Here is a 15,538-nt window from a genome sequence, read left to right as displayed (position 1 = left end):
TGGGGGCCTGGTGGAGGCTGCCCCTGGTGGCTGGGGGTAGGGGTGGTGGGAGACATGAGTGGGGGCCTGGTGGAGGCTGCCCCTGGTGGCTGTGGGATGGGGGTGGTGGGAGACATGAGTGGGGGCCTGGTGGAGGCTGCCCCTGGTGGCTGTGGGATGGGGGTGGTGGGAGACATGTGTTGGTGATCACTAGTGCAAGGTGACATGTGGGTTGACTGGTGGGCATGGCCATGGTGGATGGGTTGCCTGTGGGACATGAGCAGGGGTGCAGGGTAGTACCCTGTGGTGTGGGCTGCCTGCAGGGGCCGTGGAGGGTGTAGAGGGAACACCTGGGGGGATCCACATGGCCAAATCATGTGTAGCATTCCCCGGCACCACCGAAATACACGTACCCTGCTGGAATCGTGTGTGAATCTTCCGTGCACATCGGAATACACGTACCCAGGCCAATCGCGTGTGGAACTTCCCGCGCACCCCCACCTAGCCAGGCCAATCACGTGTGGAACTTCCCGCGCACCCCGTAGTACACGTACCCAGGCCAATTGCGTGTGGAACTTCCCACGCTCCCCCACCTACCCAGGCCAATCACGTGTGGAACTTCCCGCGAACCCCGAAGTACACGTACCCAGGCTAATCGCGTGTGGAACTTCCCGCGCACCCAGGAACACGCGCACACGCTATTTTTCACACAGCGGGTGTCCGTGTTTGTCGGGGCCCCTTTGCACCTCATTTGTCCTAGAGGGCCACTGTATGGGCCATTCATCATGGCTGTATATGGGTGCTTTTTGTTAGCGCACATTTTGGCGCACATTTTTTTCAGTCGCAGGGGCGCTACCGCCTGCTTTCTTCTGGCGTACTTGTTTGGCCCTGTGCGCATCTTTGACCGAGCGCTGGTTTGCCCTATTCGATTCCATGAATACGGGTTGTAGGCGAGCGTGTGGGCGTTCCACGCACTTGCCTCCTGTACTTCCCCCGTGACGCCCATATTTTCACGCGTTGGTCCCCATTCCGAGTGTTACGCCCCGTGTTCCGCCTACTTTTGTGATGTGCGCCGCGCTATGTGCGATTTCGCAGTGGCCGTGGCGCACGCTGTTGGATGACCTGTGCGCCGGCGTGCGCGGTGCACATTTTTAGCACACATCCAATGTTTTTCTCGCGCACAGCCTTCCATGAATCGCTGTGCGCTGGTTTTCCTGCGATTTTCACACTTGCACTGCGATTTTCGCACTTTTCCTGCGATTCGCACGTTTTGGCACCTCTGCGCGGGAATTTTCGGCGCACATTAATTCCATGAATCGACCCCTTAGTCTATTCTTAAACACCTAAAATTCACAATGCAGACATATACTTCCAAAAAGCATTTAGAGTAGAATAGGCATCCATTTTGGACTATATATTTTGTTTTTCGCAAGTTGCAGTTCTACCATGTTTTTTTGTGCCAGTGTCTCTGTTAAGATCATCAAACGACATTCCATCTCGGTGTCCTCAGTCACTTGACAAAATCCTTGTACCTAAAAGCTTTTGTACAGTGTAGGAATGTTTGACCACAGTACCTCAAGTAGCCATTGATTTCATTGTGCCACGATTAATGCTTTGTTGTAATGGGTCTATCTTTCCCATCTCCCTGGCATGCTGTTCAGGATGTTTGTGTGCATGTATGAGGTAACGAGTGCCCAGAGTACGGGATGTCATGTGAGTGTGCTGCTTTCCCTATTTTGCCAACCTCTGAAGCCTGAAAAGTAGATCCACACAGGTTTGACATGTGGCCAACTTTGCACCAGACCTGCAGATGAATTGGCCTCTGCTGTTAAATCTCAGTTACCAGTTTAATGGTATCCACTACAGAGGGTAATTTGCATTCTGACTTTGAGAACATTCAGACATGTTTGCTCATGTTACTATAGCTGGTAAGATAGCTATAGCGGGTAAGATAGCTCAATGAGTTGAGTGATCGCTGCGGCAATGTGTGTGTGATTTGCAGGTTCAAATCCTGGCAAGGCCAACACAGTCTTTCATCCTTCTGAGGTCGATAAATGAGTACCAACCCAGGTTGGTTGATATTGTATGCAAATTTGCTATATATAAAGTGCTTGAATTCACAGTAATTTGGTAATTTGGGCTTATACACACAGATATTAATGATACGTATGGTGATCCATTCTTGTATCAAAAGGTATATCACATTTAGTGATATTGTAACCACATTTTTTGCAGTGCATTTAGGTACAATGCTATGTGATGCCACTTCCTGTTTTGTCATGGGGTGAAAGGTCGTATTTCAGCGCTTCCCGTGACGTCAGAGGCCTGTTAGGGAGAATTCTCAAAATGTGCTAATTTCCCTTACCTTTTGAGACCCCCAACAACTTTGCTGGATTTCTAGGATTAGATTTTCTTTTACCTGGGAAGAGTGTGAGCCTTTTTTTCCCACTCTTCCATGTATTTTGTGTGTGTTTTACTTATGTGTTCATTGGTTATTGAGTTTTAAAACAACTCCATAGGCATCATCTTTTTCTGTGTGTCACACAGCACCTTCAGTGCAGTGGCACAGGAATGTCTTTTCGACTTCCCAAGGTTTAAATACCTTCTCTGGGACAGACTACTGTCTCCCAGAGCATGTAAAGTTAAATGACTTTACTAGTCTTTTTAAATTTACTGACCCAGCACACACTATCTTCCTATAGAGTGCTGGAGGGGTTGCCTAGCTGCCCCTTAGTCAAAACACTCATGTAACAGTCAAATGTTACCTTTTCCTACTTTAAATGGCTGGTGGCAGTGGTTTAGATCAACTACCATGATTTTTCCCCACCGCTAACAAGAGTAGCTAAAAATAGGGTCAGCCATGTTTTTCAATATGGCGCCCAAGACCTATCTGCAAAAACAGACCCTGGTCATCTTTTTTCTGCATTTCTTTTAGGAAAAGTCCTTCTTGTGTTTGTCTCTGCACGCCAAACTAGGTTTGGTCCCTTTTTTTCGTTGGCCTTTGGTGGGCTTCAGTGCTGAAGCCCTCCTCTGTTGCCTGAGTGTCTGGCGTGTACAGGATGTGAGCGAGGTGCCCGAAACTCCCTGTGCTTAGTCTCCTAGGAGATCTGAATGCACTCTGGAGTGATTGACTGGCTTACTGTCCAGCAAGGACAGCTACCCTGCTGTGTGATTGACAGCCAGGCTGGAATGAATGGGGGGAAACTGTTTAAAAGTAGGTCTGTGGGACTTGGAAAGGAGAGCCGACCACTGGAACGAAAGAACCTAAAACGAGCTGAAGGAAGAGGACTGCTGCAACTCCTGGATGACCAGTGAATCCCTGCTGCAGGTCCGAATTGCCTGAAACCCCAATTGACAGAGAAGCCCTTCAAGTTTAACTTCTTTCCTTGAGCTTGGAGGGAACAACCAACTCGTAAGCCATCTGGACACCGTCCCCATCTGGTCGAATTTTCATCACAGTGCTGTTGAAAACCGGATAGCCAGAGGGAAGGAAACCAGTTTGTGTACTTTAAGGCACTCACACCTTAAACCAACGTCTTGCTAATCTTTTGGCCCCATTCCTGGGCAGTGCAGGAATCTCCCAATGCCCTCTTTCTTGTCCCCATGACTGAAGCCCAGGAACAGCGAGTTTGGCTCGAACTGCCAGGAACAACTGCCTCAGCTACAGCTTTTCTTCATTAACACGGTAATGTGCAAACGCGGTCCGGAACTCGTTCCGGCCATCGAGAAAGTGCGTGAAACTTTCCCAAACTTCGAAGGCTTGTCCTTCCCTTAACATTCGTCAAGCTTTTCGCCTTGCCAAATTCTTCTAAACTCTGTGGCAAATACTTTACTGTTACTACCAGAACTGTGCTGTCCAATACAAAGACTCTGAACCATTGACTTTGGCCCAGTCCTATGAGATGAATTGCTGGTTGTAGTTAGTGAAACCCTTTGCCCTGCCTATGAATGCATTTGTGCTGTTGATTTGCATAAGCTTGTCTTTTTACGCCTTTTAAAAGTATATGAAGTGCCATTTTGCTCCCACTTCAGGGGAGCTAAACGTGTTCATGTACTTGCCGGTTGTGTATTTGTGGTTTTTTAGTGTGTGATACTGTGCTACTCTTGCTAGTGTAATGTTTTCGAACTGAGTAAATAAATGTATATTCTTTTTCCAAGAAACCTTGAGTAAGTGTTTGAATCACTGTATTAGTTGGTCCTTTATGTAACTTGTTCTACTGCTCACTTAAACTCTTGAGATAAGTCTGGCTGCTCAGCCATCGCTACCACTTTACTGTGTAGTACAGGCTTGTACCAAAGGTGAAATTGTGCTTGCACTTGTACTCCTAATTGCCTGTAGTGTTCCCAAATGGTACTGCAGGTGATTCTGCCTAACAAGGTCAAGGGACATGTGATGTCCCTTCCGCTACCTGTGGCAGTTTGGTGAAATGACGTCCCTGGTAGAAATGTGTTTTTGCATCACTTATTTGTGCCAGGGTGGTGTGCAGGGAGACTTTCCTGGGAAATGGTAAAGGAATGCCTCCAACACATGTCTAAAAAAAAAGGGGTTGTGACATGCCTTTCAGCATGCTCAGAGTGTGCTGGAAGGCGCCACTAGCAAGAAAATGTATCACTGACACAATGTTTAGCAGTGGAGGTAGGGCTATCCTGATATTGATCCTTCTGATATTGTCATGGATCATGGCCTGTACTTCTGCAATGGTCTCCTTGTTCAGCAGCTACAGGGCAATGAAACAGGCATCAGTCAATGCCCAGGCTGAGGGCCTGACCCGTGGAATGGGTGCTCGCCTTTAATGGCATCTTCTCCTCCTCCTCTGTGCGGTACCAGGTGTTAATATCCTTGCAGAAATATCACCATACAAGAATGGCACCTTTTTTCCAGCAATATTAACCCATGGACCCTCTGGGGGAAACCCCTGCTACCCCCATATTTTTTTAAGGGGAGCAGGGGACATCCCTGCAAACCCCGCTCCCATTTACCCCATAAATTATGCCCACAAATAATGTTGCTTTATTGCCTTTGCCGATGACCATATATATGGCAACATTATTTGTGGGGATATTACCTGATACCCTCTCTGCACCATGTGCCCTGTGCTGCTGTTCTTGCCTCTCCAGCTTAATGTGGAGCAGGAGGTGCTGCAAGTCCCAGTTAGTGGCAGCTAGTGGCAGCATTATGTTGGGAAGTGTTTTTGGGTCAGGCACTTGCATTATGTACTCTTTTTGAGTTGATTGTGTGCACTTTTGACCTGATTTCCATTGTCTGTATGTACCTCCACGTTTTAGGTGGAGGTGCACTGTGTTTATGCAATAATTACTGCCCGTTTTTAGTGGTATTTCCACTGTATTTCAACTAGTAATGCAGCAAAAATAATATGTTGTTTCTCTGCAGTAATTCTAGAAGCCGGATATCAGTGTTATTTTCACTGACACTAATTGCTCTGGCGCAAATTTCTTGGGTGGAATTAGTACCCATTTCCATGTACCCACGATTCGGCTGCCTGGTAAAAGTGACAGTAATTCCATTAGCCCCACTTTTACTACATACCACCTTACTCGTAATGAGGCCCAGAGACTGCTCAACCAAGTCTTACTAACCTCTAATAAGAGGATTGATGGCAATGAATTCCACAACCTTGGAGACAGAGGTCCACAGGGGAGGACACTGTCCACAAGAAAGATCATCAATGGAATGGGTAAGCAAAAACAGGACCGTCCCAAACTACTAACACTGAAAAACCAATCAGACCAGCCACAAGGTCGTATGTCTAGCCAATCAAATGAGTGCATACTCCTGCTAAAGGAACCCCATAAATACACAACGGCTCCCTTGATGGCCTAACCCTGCCAGCCCCACACTTGAACCCATAAAATAACACACTTATAAAATGAAAATAATGACCTAAGTACAGTCAAAATTGAATGGAGACGGAGGGATGTCAAACACAGAAATGCAGGTAAAATGTAATACATTGTCTCAATTGCACATCAAAATATTTGTTTCTCCCGTTTCATAGTGCATAGTTATTCGATTCGTTTACAAAGATACAAATATATGCTGAGCAAAACGTTTCAGTGCTTGGGCAGCCAATTTGATAGGAGAGGATTTGAAGCAGACACGTGCGAGCTGGAGTCTGGAGCTCCAATGCAGAGCCTTGTGGTTGTGCTATCCTACACTGTGTGGGGGGAAGAGCTCTGGTTTACTTTGAAAGCTGTCTGCTTTGCCAAGAGCTCTAATGCCACACTCAACAGTAACATGCAGTGCCTCCCGCTCTTTGAACACAGATGTGTACGTGTGTGATTGAGTGAGCTTTGAAAACAGTTTATTACTTCGCTGGGCTCTCTGAAGAGCAAGCAGATGGGACAGGCTGTTTGAAATCTTAGAATGGATATGTACTCACACTTGGCTTTAATCGTATGAGCTTGTGGTTCTGGGAACAGACTATAAATCTTTTTAAACAGTGTGTGCTAGTATTCGGTGCAGGCAGGCTCGGACCAAAAAAACGCAAAATGCTGGTGTGGGGAGTTTTTTCTGGTCAAAGTGGGCCATTCTTTTGGCCAATGTGTGGCAGTTTGATGAGTTACTTCAATATGCGGCTAATGGTTATCACTCATTATCTTTAAAATGCGCAATTTGCATCGGATCTTATCAAAAAACGTCACATTTGGTCCTATTCAAGCAGTGTGCAGCAAGGCAAGCCTGTTGCTACCATGATTTCTTCACACTGATTGTTCTTTGTAAAATAGACGTGTGAACTATCAAACAGGATATGTCATGGTCTACACTTCCTGTTCAACATCCCCAATGCCAATGGAGAAGACTGAAGCTTCAGTGGCACTGAACACAGCCTTCCCCAAAAGCCTTCCAGTTTCCTTGAAAACCAAGATGTATACCATTTTAGACCATTGGAATGTTTCCTATGGAGCCTCATTGCACATTTAAGAGATCATAAGCACCCCAACAATATGCCTAACTTCATGCAAGAAGTGGGCAATTCTTAGGGCCGTAATATCGCTCTTTCATCATTCTCAGTCTGGGTAACCAGGACTGAGACACGGGTTGCAGTTTGGTTGGTTACGAAGTAAGTTCACTTCTGGCTGGCTTTATTCTGGGTGGTGATGGAAGCAGCTGCACTGGCCAATAAGAGCAATGCTCTTGTGGTGTGAGACGCCTCAGTGGTCTCTTTCATGCATCACTGTCCCGGGAGGATAGCTTAGCGGCAGCGTGCGCGTCTTGGAAGCAATACGCAACTAAGACAAAAAAAAAAAGCACAATTACGCAACTAAGAAAAAACAAACAATCCCTGTAAGAGCGCCTCGATGCCTGCGGGCTGTGTGAGTGCTTTATAAATGTTAAATAAATAAATAAATAAATAAAACTGTGTACACGACTGTCTGCTTTTCCACCTGCAGAGCTTTCCTTGAGTCTCCTTCTGGCTTGCTGAGGCTAGTTGTGGTCCCTTATATCCTGGGTCATTTGCTTCAAATCTAGAGTTATAGTGATGTTCTGGGACAGAATGGTGGGACTCTGCTTAGCCTTCACATGGCCTGGTTGTGCTCACCTTCCAGCAGCCTAATGAATTATATACTTGCTCCATCAAATCAAACTTCGCCCGCGCATTTCCCAGACTTATCCTGCCCTTCTTAAGATGGAACACCATTCTCAGCGAACCTCAGCCAATCACAAAGTGGACACTTTGCGATCTTTACCACACACCAGTCTGATTACTTAACATCCTCATACTCTTAGATTCATATCTTTCTGCACATCCCCTTAAAATAAGGTTCAGTCTTTTGGTGCCCCTTCCTTGCCCCTGGGAGCTCCATCCCTTGCATGTTCTTGGGGGCTACATGTCACGTTTTCCTTCTGGTCCTCCTTTGCACCTCGCAGTGCACTGTGGGCAGCAGCTAGGATAAGGAACTACATGTCAGTTACAGAATTTCAGATGCACCATTTATGAGCACTCACATTCGTAAAGCTTTTTTTTGTAGCAATTACTTAGGGATTCTGAGTCGTGGATTAGGACAGCAGGTGGCAGTGTGGTTGGGGGACATTAGAACGTCCTAATCAGTACTTTCTATTGGGTTGGTTCCTTAGTGTTTCAATTTTGAATTACAAAAACTGCAGTAGGGAGTTTTTATGCGAACAGCAAGGATTACGACAGCACTCTAAAAATCTTACAGCATGTTGTCATGTTTACACCCCGACATATGGACCTACGAGCAGTTCTGCAGCCATGAGCTGCTGGCACTTCTGGGTTGCAGACTTTTAAGCTCACAGCAATGAGCACACACGTCTTGCAACATGCTCGTTCATGACCTTGGAGCCTCTTGTCATGCCATGCACCCTTTCTCCAGACGGATTTGAACAGAGCTCTACCGCAACATAGACCCGCTCTTGCCACTTACCTGAACAGCGCTCTGCAACAACACTGTCTTACCTGTAATACTCCTCTGCTGTACTCCAGACACAGTGACTACTCCTGGTATACACGGTCATCGATCAGGTATTCCGGCTTTCCTTCTACTTACATTTCTCGCTCTGCTACTCTCTGCAATGACGCCAAATCCTGGCATTTGTGAGTGCCATTCTTGGAAGCATTCTGTTCTTCTTTCTTCCTTTTCTCATTGAAAGGTTCCTTGTGACATGTGCAGCACACTCTCTACCCTCTCTCTTCTTGGTTAATTCCAATCATTAACAATAGTGGTTAAGCAAGAAGTTGTGAATGTTTTTGTAATGCTTGGTGAAGACATCTCTACAGATTTACCCCATGTGAATGTCTCCTTGAGGAAGTGGTAGCTACTTGCCTATAAAGTTATTGTCCTTGAAAACCTAGCATGACATATGTGTGAGAACTTGTGGCTGTCCTTAAACAATTTCTATATTGTCCTCCTGATCGCATGATTACTGGGGAATTCCTAACAGGGACAATAGGCACTTCACTTCTCTCCATGCAAAGGAGGATTTTTGGAGTCCCTTGCTTTGCTCCTCTCTAACCAAACACAGAGACATGCCACTCTCATTGGATCACTCTACTCCAATCCAGAGAATATGTCGGATGCAGATCCAGTCCTACATCCAGTAGTGGTGACACCTGCCAGAAGCACCCATCCTGGTAGGATTTCCAGTCCCGGGGATCCCTCAGGGAGTGGGAAGAAGGAGAAGCTTGGATGTACCCTAAGCTACATTTTTAATGGAATTCCCTAGTCACATATACCCCACTTCTAATTAGAATTGCTGCCTCCCTTCCAAGCATTTTCACCGTTGACAGCAATGTGATTCCCACCCCAAAGAGGTTCCTTGCAGAAATTCCAGCTCACAGGTAAGCTACCCCCATATCCTTTGAGGTGTGCTCTTCCTTGTGGGTCTGATTTGTCTTAGCATTGATTCCCATGTGACTGTTGGAGAATCCTTTGTGATATGGAGTGCCTTCAGCAAGTAAAAATTTGATCAACCAATGATGATCTATCCGATTCCAATACCCATCGACAGCACATATTGCCAGAAACTGAGAGATGTAGTCGGTAGCATTCATTTCCTATGTCCACCGGAAAACAAAGTGCGATATAACCCTGTGAAGGCATTAAGGTTTTGTATTTTCTGTATTAAGGTACAGACAGCACAAGTCTTAAGGAGCCCATTCAGTGCGAGTGGATTCTAGCGATGTTAAGCAATCATAGGGAGAATAGCACTGGGAGAGAGCATGCAAGCTAAACTGGGCCCTTGATGAAGTGGTCAGCAACACAGAAATTGGCAAAGTGAAGTCTCCACGCAGGATGATTGTCCTAGGATCTCTTGACGAACAGGGAATGATGATGAAATCAGGGAGGGTAGCATTTCCATAAACAGGCAAGGCTCATTTAGGAACTAAGAAAGCCTGAAAAAGTTTAATAACAAGTACGGGTAATCTAGGGTAAGAAAATGTAGTAAATTGAGCTTTTAGTTTGAAGCTCTATACTTTTTTATATACTTGCATAAATGTATACAGTTATATAATTGCCTGGCTGTTCACTACTTTATAAGAACTCTTTCTATCAGCAGGACGGAAGCTGAGATTACAAAAGGGCAGGATGAAAGGGAACACGTTAAAACAGCCTGAGGAAGAGGGAAAGTACATGATGATGCTTCATTAATAGTTCTTCAAACAAATTCTGTAAAGCATATAGACATATTGGCACAAAGTTCCGGAGGGAAGCTTTGTCCAGTTTCATGTTACACAATTGCAATATATTTAATAAAATTGCCACCAATCAATGCAAATCACTTATCTTCCAGCGAACCAAATACCCCCAAGCTCCACCTCCCTGATGAAGCTTCACTAGGCTGAAACATGTGCCTGGGGTTGCTGTTGGTACTCTTGTTCAGAGGAGATTTGCCTAGCATTTCGGTGCTGGACTACCTTCGAGTGGGACAAAGGCTGATATGCCTATGGACATGTCTCCTCTTTGAAAAGCACAGTGAGCTAAAATGTGGTTGAGACTCTCCCGGGGGCCATCCACCCATGAACATGTCAATGGGCTGTGTTTGTGCCGGTAGAGGAACTCCGAGACCTCTTTATGCAAATATATTTATTTTAGTTCAGCTTTATGCCGAATTTTGAATCCAAGCATGGTCATTTTATCCTAAAGAAATTACAAATATAGTTTGAGTTTAGTCTGTTTGCAATAATCTTTAGGCCATTAGATGTTCTGGCCATCAGAGCTGAAACAGCACTGGAGTGAGGAGGTGCACTGCTAATTTAATAACTCACGTGGAAGATAAAGAACTCAGAAACGTTTTCATAGCTAAATACATTTTCAGGTGCAGATGGGTAAAGTCCACTGACCATATGGAACTTCAGAAAACCAAACAAATCTATTGTTTCCCACAGGTAACCCAGAGTGCATTCCAATAGGACTAATCCCAAAGAAACGTTCCAATGGTATACCTCACAAACAAATCTGAAAAGGTAATCACTTGTTCCATAAGCAACTGACTCAATGTACAACAATGAATGTAGCAAAGCCTTGACTACGTTAAACAGAATCATCTTCCTTTGATACAGAACGACTTGATCAGTGTGTCACACACTTGTATCAGTAATTAAGGAAAGTGAACATTACAGGCAAACACACATTTAACATTTGATTAATGTTCTACAAAACAATTTAGAGCCAAAAGAAGGCTTGCAACAAATGTTTATCACTTGGTTTCAGCAAACAAACAATAATCTCCCAATTAAAGCACATTTTTTCAAAACACCAAGCAGTTTTACCAAGAAGTATCCACTTTGGATAGTATAGATTGCTGGCACTTGACAATTGCTGAAGCATTTTGAATCCTAAATCCCTTATAAAGACTGTTAAACTGATCTGTAACCCAAAACCTTATGTGAGAGATCACTCACTATTGTATCTAACATTTAATAGTTACTAACCTTTCAGATGGAAATCCCATCACACAGGTATAAACCTAAAGTCAAGTGTAGAAAAAACTAGTCAGGCTCCTAGAGATTGACTTGACACACCAGACATTGATGCAGCAGAATGCACTGAAAAATAGATAGAGATTAATTCCATGGTCACAGTCTGCAAAATCTGCACTGAGTGAAGTGTGGGTCACTCCAATTCTGCCTCCCAACTATGTGTGACAAGTACTGCCCATAGCATGCTATACTCCTCATACCTGTCGGATCATGAATTAGTGGACCGTGGGGCAACAGACCAGCGAAAACTGTCAGATACCCTGCATCATAATATAAGGAGGATACATTGGGCCTCATTACGAGGTTGGAGGTACCTACATACCAGCAAATCTGGCACCCGAAAATAGGCAATTACCGGGGTATTCTGCCCCACCGGACCTGGTAAATACCCTAGGGCTCAATGGGAATTGGGATGCCTATAGCACCGGCAGCGTTCATAACGGTGATGTTGCTACAGGCTTGCTGTGCTCGCAGGTGCCTTTCCTTCCACCAGGGCAGAACTGGCTGAATGAAAGGCACCCACGGTACAACTCAGAGTTTTCTGGTCCGGAGACAACGGTACCAGTAAGCTTACCGGTACCGTTAAATCCAGACCGGCAACCTCGTAATGAGATCCATTTGGTACAATTGAATTGGTGTCAGGAAAAGCATTGTCGCATGGTCGTGCCATTACACATCTGCTCCAACATTAATATGCTTGTCAAACAACAAAGAGGATAACCACACACGTTCATGAAGTACTGAACACTGAGGAAAGCACAACAAAGGAGAGCTGTGTTCAATACAGTACTATAACAATAAGTATCAGAAAGCTTGTGGTTAGTTGGAGCGGAATACTCTGCTTGAAGCTAAGCCCCAAGCACCATTTAGCACCGCAACAGTGCATCTCCTCCCACTATTACTTCCAAAATGACAGCAAGTTATGGCCCAACATTTAAGACTTGGTGACAACAGTTATACAGATTAAGGTCCCAAATAAAATCGACCAATGCACAGAACGACGCAATATGTCGGCTGTTCAAACAAACCCTTATTGACACACTAACCATTTAGGACATGCAAAACAAACAATCCACTGGAGATACCAATCTTAGGCGACATTCGAAAACCAGTCACGGGCCAAATCTTTTCAAAAGGTTGACTCGGATGACATGCTTTCATCTCTGCCTGCAGGCACACGCAGTACACTACCTGGGAAGAGGTATTGCATGTGTATTAGCTATGCAACAGTTACTCTGGTGAGACTTTGTCAGATATAGTGAGACCTGAGAGAGACTTGTGAGCAAAGCAGGTCATAGTGATACCTGAGAGAGAGAGAGCCATGAGAGAAGTTGCAAGTTCCTCCACAACCTTGTCAGGCATGCGAGAAACTGCAAAAAAGGTTGTCGAGAGACATGAAACAAGCTGAGAGAAAACAAGGTCGTTGTGAGGCCTGGATGCAGTCTGGGAGAAACCAGTGATGTGTAGAGACCAGGTAGACGTTTGAGAGCAACCAATGTCACACAGAGAACTGAGAAAATTGATGGAATGAAGAAACTGATGGTCATGCGGAGGGCTAGCAAATGTGTAGCTTAAGATTCCTGCAGAAGGCATAACCGTGAGTAACCGCAGGAGGGAACCACCAAGGAAAGCCTTTCAGAATTGCTTTGTTATGAAAAATATTTTGAGCAAAGTAAACCTCTATAATTTCTTTATAGAATAGCGTTAGCCTCCAGGCTAAATGACACACACGTTAGGCTTGCAAACTTCTTTTGGTCATTGTCAGAAATCTTTGGTATTAGAATAAGGGTTCCAGGAGGGGCAGAAACTGAATAATACATTTAAGATGCATCGTTAGATCAATGGTCACCCTGATGTAGAGGGAGCACCTGAAGGTCCTTGCCTTACATTATCCGATCTTTAACACTTGTTTGCGAAGAAATGCCCATTAGTTTTAGAGTTCATCACTCTACGTAATAAGGCGCTAATGGGTTAAGGCTGCGGCGCCGTTAACCCATTAGCGCCTTATTACGAGGTCCTTTTGCGGGACCCGACCTGAACGGCTGGTCTAGACCAGCCATTAAAGTAGGGACCCGCAAAGGGACCTTGGTGCTAAGTACGGTACCGCAATTTGCGGTACCATACTTAGCGCCTTCCCCAGTCCCATTGAGCCCTATGGGGCAAAAATGGGAATGGGGAAGGGCCAATGTTCAATGGGAAATTACCGCCCCGCCAACCTTGAAATGGGGTGGTAATTCCTCATTGAACATTGGTGGACTCGTTACGATACCGGCACCAACCATGGTGCCAATAGCGCCATGGTTTAGCGCCAGTATCGTAATGAGGGCCAAAGTCTTTGGACTGTGACAATTACGAACCTGCATCAATACATGAAATGCTCTGAACACAATTTTAGAGCTTGTCAGGTAGCACAGCGTTGAGATCGCTCGCTCTGACATCCGTGCAGAGACTGCCGATGCAGGTACGAATCCCAGCATTGCCAAACTCAGCCTTTCATCCTTCCGAGGTCAATAGATGAGCAGCACGCATGTGGGTAATAATAAGCAGCGATCAGATCCCTGAGGGCTCATAGTGCTGTATAAATGCAGACTTATTAATATTATTCACAGTTAAAATACAAAGGGGCCTACTCATAAATGGGGAATTCAATCAAGTAACATCTCATAACAAAGTAGGCTACCCCTTCCTCTTCTGCAGTTGATCCCAGCCCCAGGAGTTCACATGCATGCGATCAATACATTTTATCTTCACCAACAAGTTATACTCAGAATATTACCATCTTAAAAATATATTATTAATACAAATGCTAAAAATTATTTCTCGATGTTCCTGTTCATTAAACACATGTAACACATTTTAAAACATATGCCTTAAACAAGATCAGCATAAGCAACGACACTGCCCACACATGTGCAAAATTCAAAAAAGTGCAAAAATGAATGTGCAAATCAACACATTTGAAACTTTCCATCTGCAGTAATTTTCCGATTTTTTCTTGGTGGAGGCCCTGCCACAACGGGCGACTGCTCATCAAATTATGAATTCATTGCATGAACAATAGTTTTTACACTGTTTTGTCACCTAAGTGGGTTAGAACTACAACCTAACAAGTTGCAAGTAGGTGGTACTTAAAGGTTCTTCCACTGGTCCAAAAATATCCCACAAACATAGGATACATGACCAGGAGATCTGCCCATCCCATGCATCCTCCTCAACTATACTGAATGGCCTTCATGAGGACTAGGTATTGCTTCAGCAACAGGTTTTCATTTTCTCACGGCTACCCCTGTCAAATCAAATTGATGTCCCACTCTGTGTGAAAAACAATTAGGGTCTATGTCAACATTTAAAATGTCTGGTGAAGCACGGCATGTGCAATACTGGTAAACTACCAGTGGTTTCCTAGAAATCCACTAACCTTAGAATTTAGTTTCGAGATGGGGAATGTTTTCTATTATTTCACTCCACTTGCATTCACTGCCAACGTGTATACTGTCTGAAATAACCAAGGCAAACTCATTACAGAGAGGGAAGTCAGCATCCTCTAAATTGTGTTTGTGGGCCAATGCAAGCAAGTATAAGGGTGTTGCCAAATGTGCTTCTTGGGCATGGCAACATGCCAAGGCTCATCATACATATTTTGAACAGCCCATCTTTTTTGTGCAGATTTAGCATGAATAATGAACTTGCAGAGGGCTGAGTTAGGCTGCTGATAACAGGACACTGAGGGTGTGGGGGTAAATTGTAGGTCTTTAAAAGCAGACTTTGGAAGACAGCCAAAAGAATTCCTTTGAAGCTACAGAGCATTGCTGCTGTCCTGCATCCTTTATCATTGGAATTCTGCTATGCGCAACCCATGCAACAGAAGAGGCTTTCTTTTTTTTGAAAGAAAGAACAATGAGATAAGATGGGTTTAACATTTCAAATGAGGGGCAAAATGTAAAACACATTGTGCTTGGTGTTTATATATTGCAGAGTGTGAAAACAGCTGGGGGCATTTAGTATTTCTTATAAACTTTATTTTTCATTGCACCCTTGAACAGGGGTGTGAAGGCATTTTACTTTTAAAATAAACAACCATTTATTCTGACTCC

Source organism: Ambystoma mexicanum, chromosome 7p, assembly GCF_040938575.1.
Source record: "Ambystoma mexicanum isolate Mex_15411 chromosome 7p, UKY_AmexF1_1, whole genome shotgun sequence".
Classification (NCBI taxonomy): Eukaryota; Metazoa; Chordata; class Amphibia; order Caudata; family Ambystomatidae; genus Ambystoma; species Ambystoma mexicanum.
The sequence above is the reverse complement of the archived record's forward strand: the minus strand, read 5'-3'. Positions refer to the sequence as shown.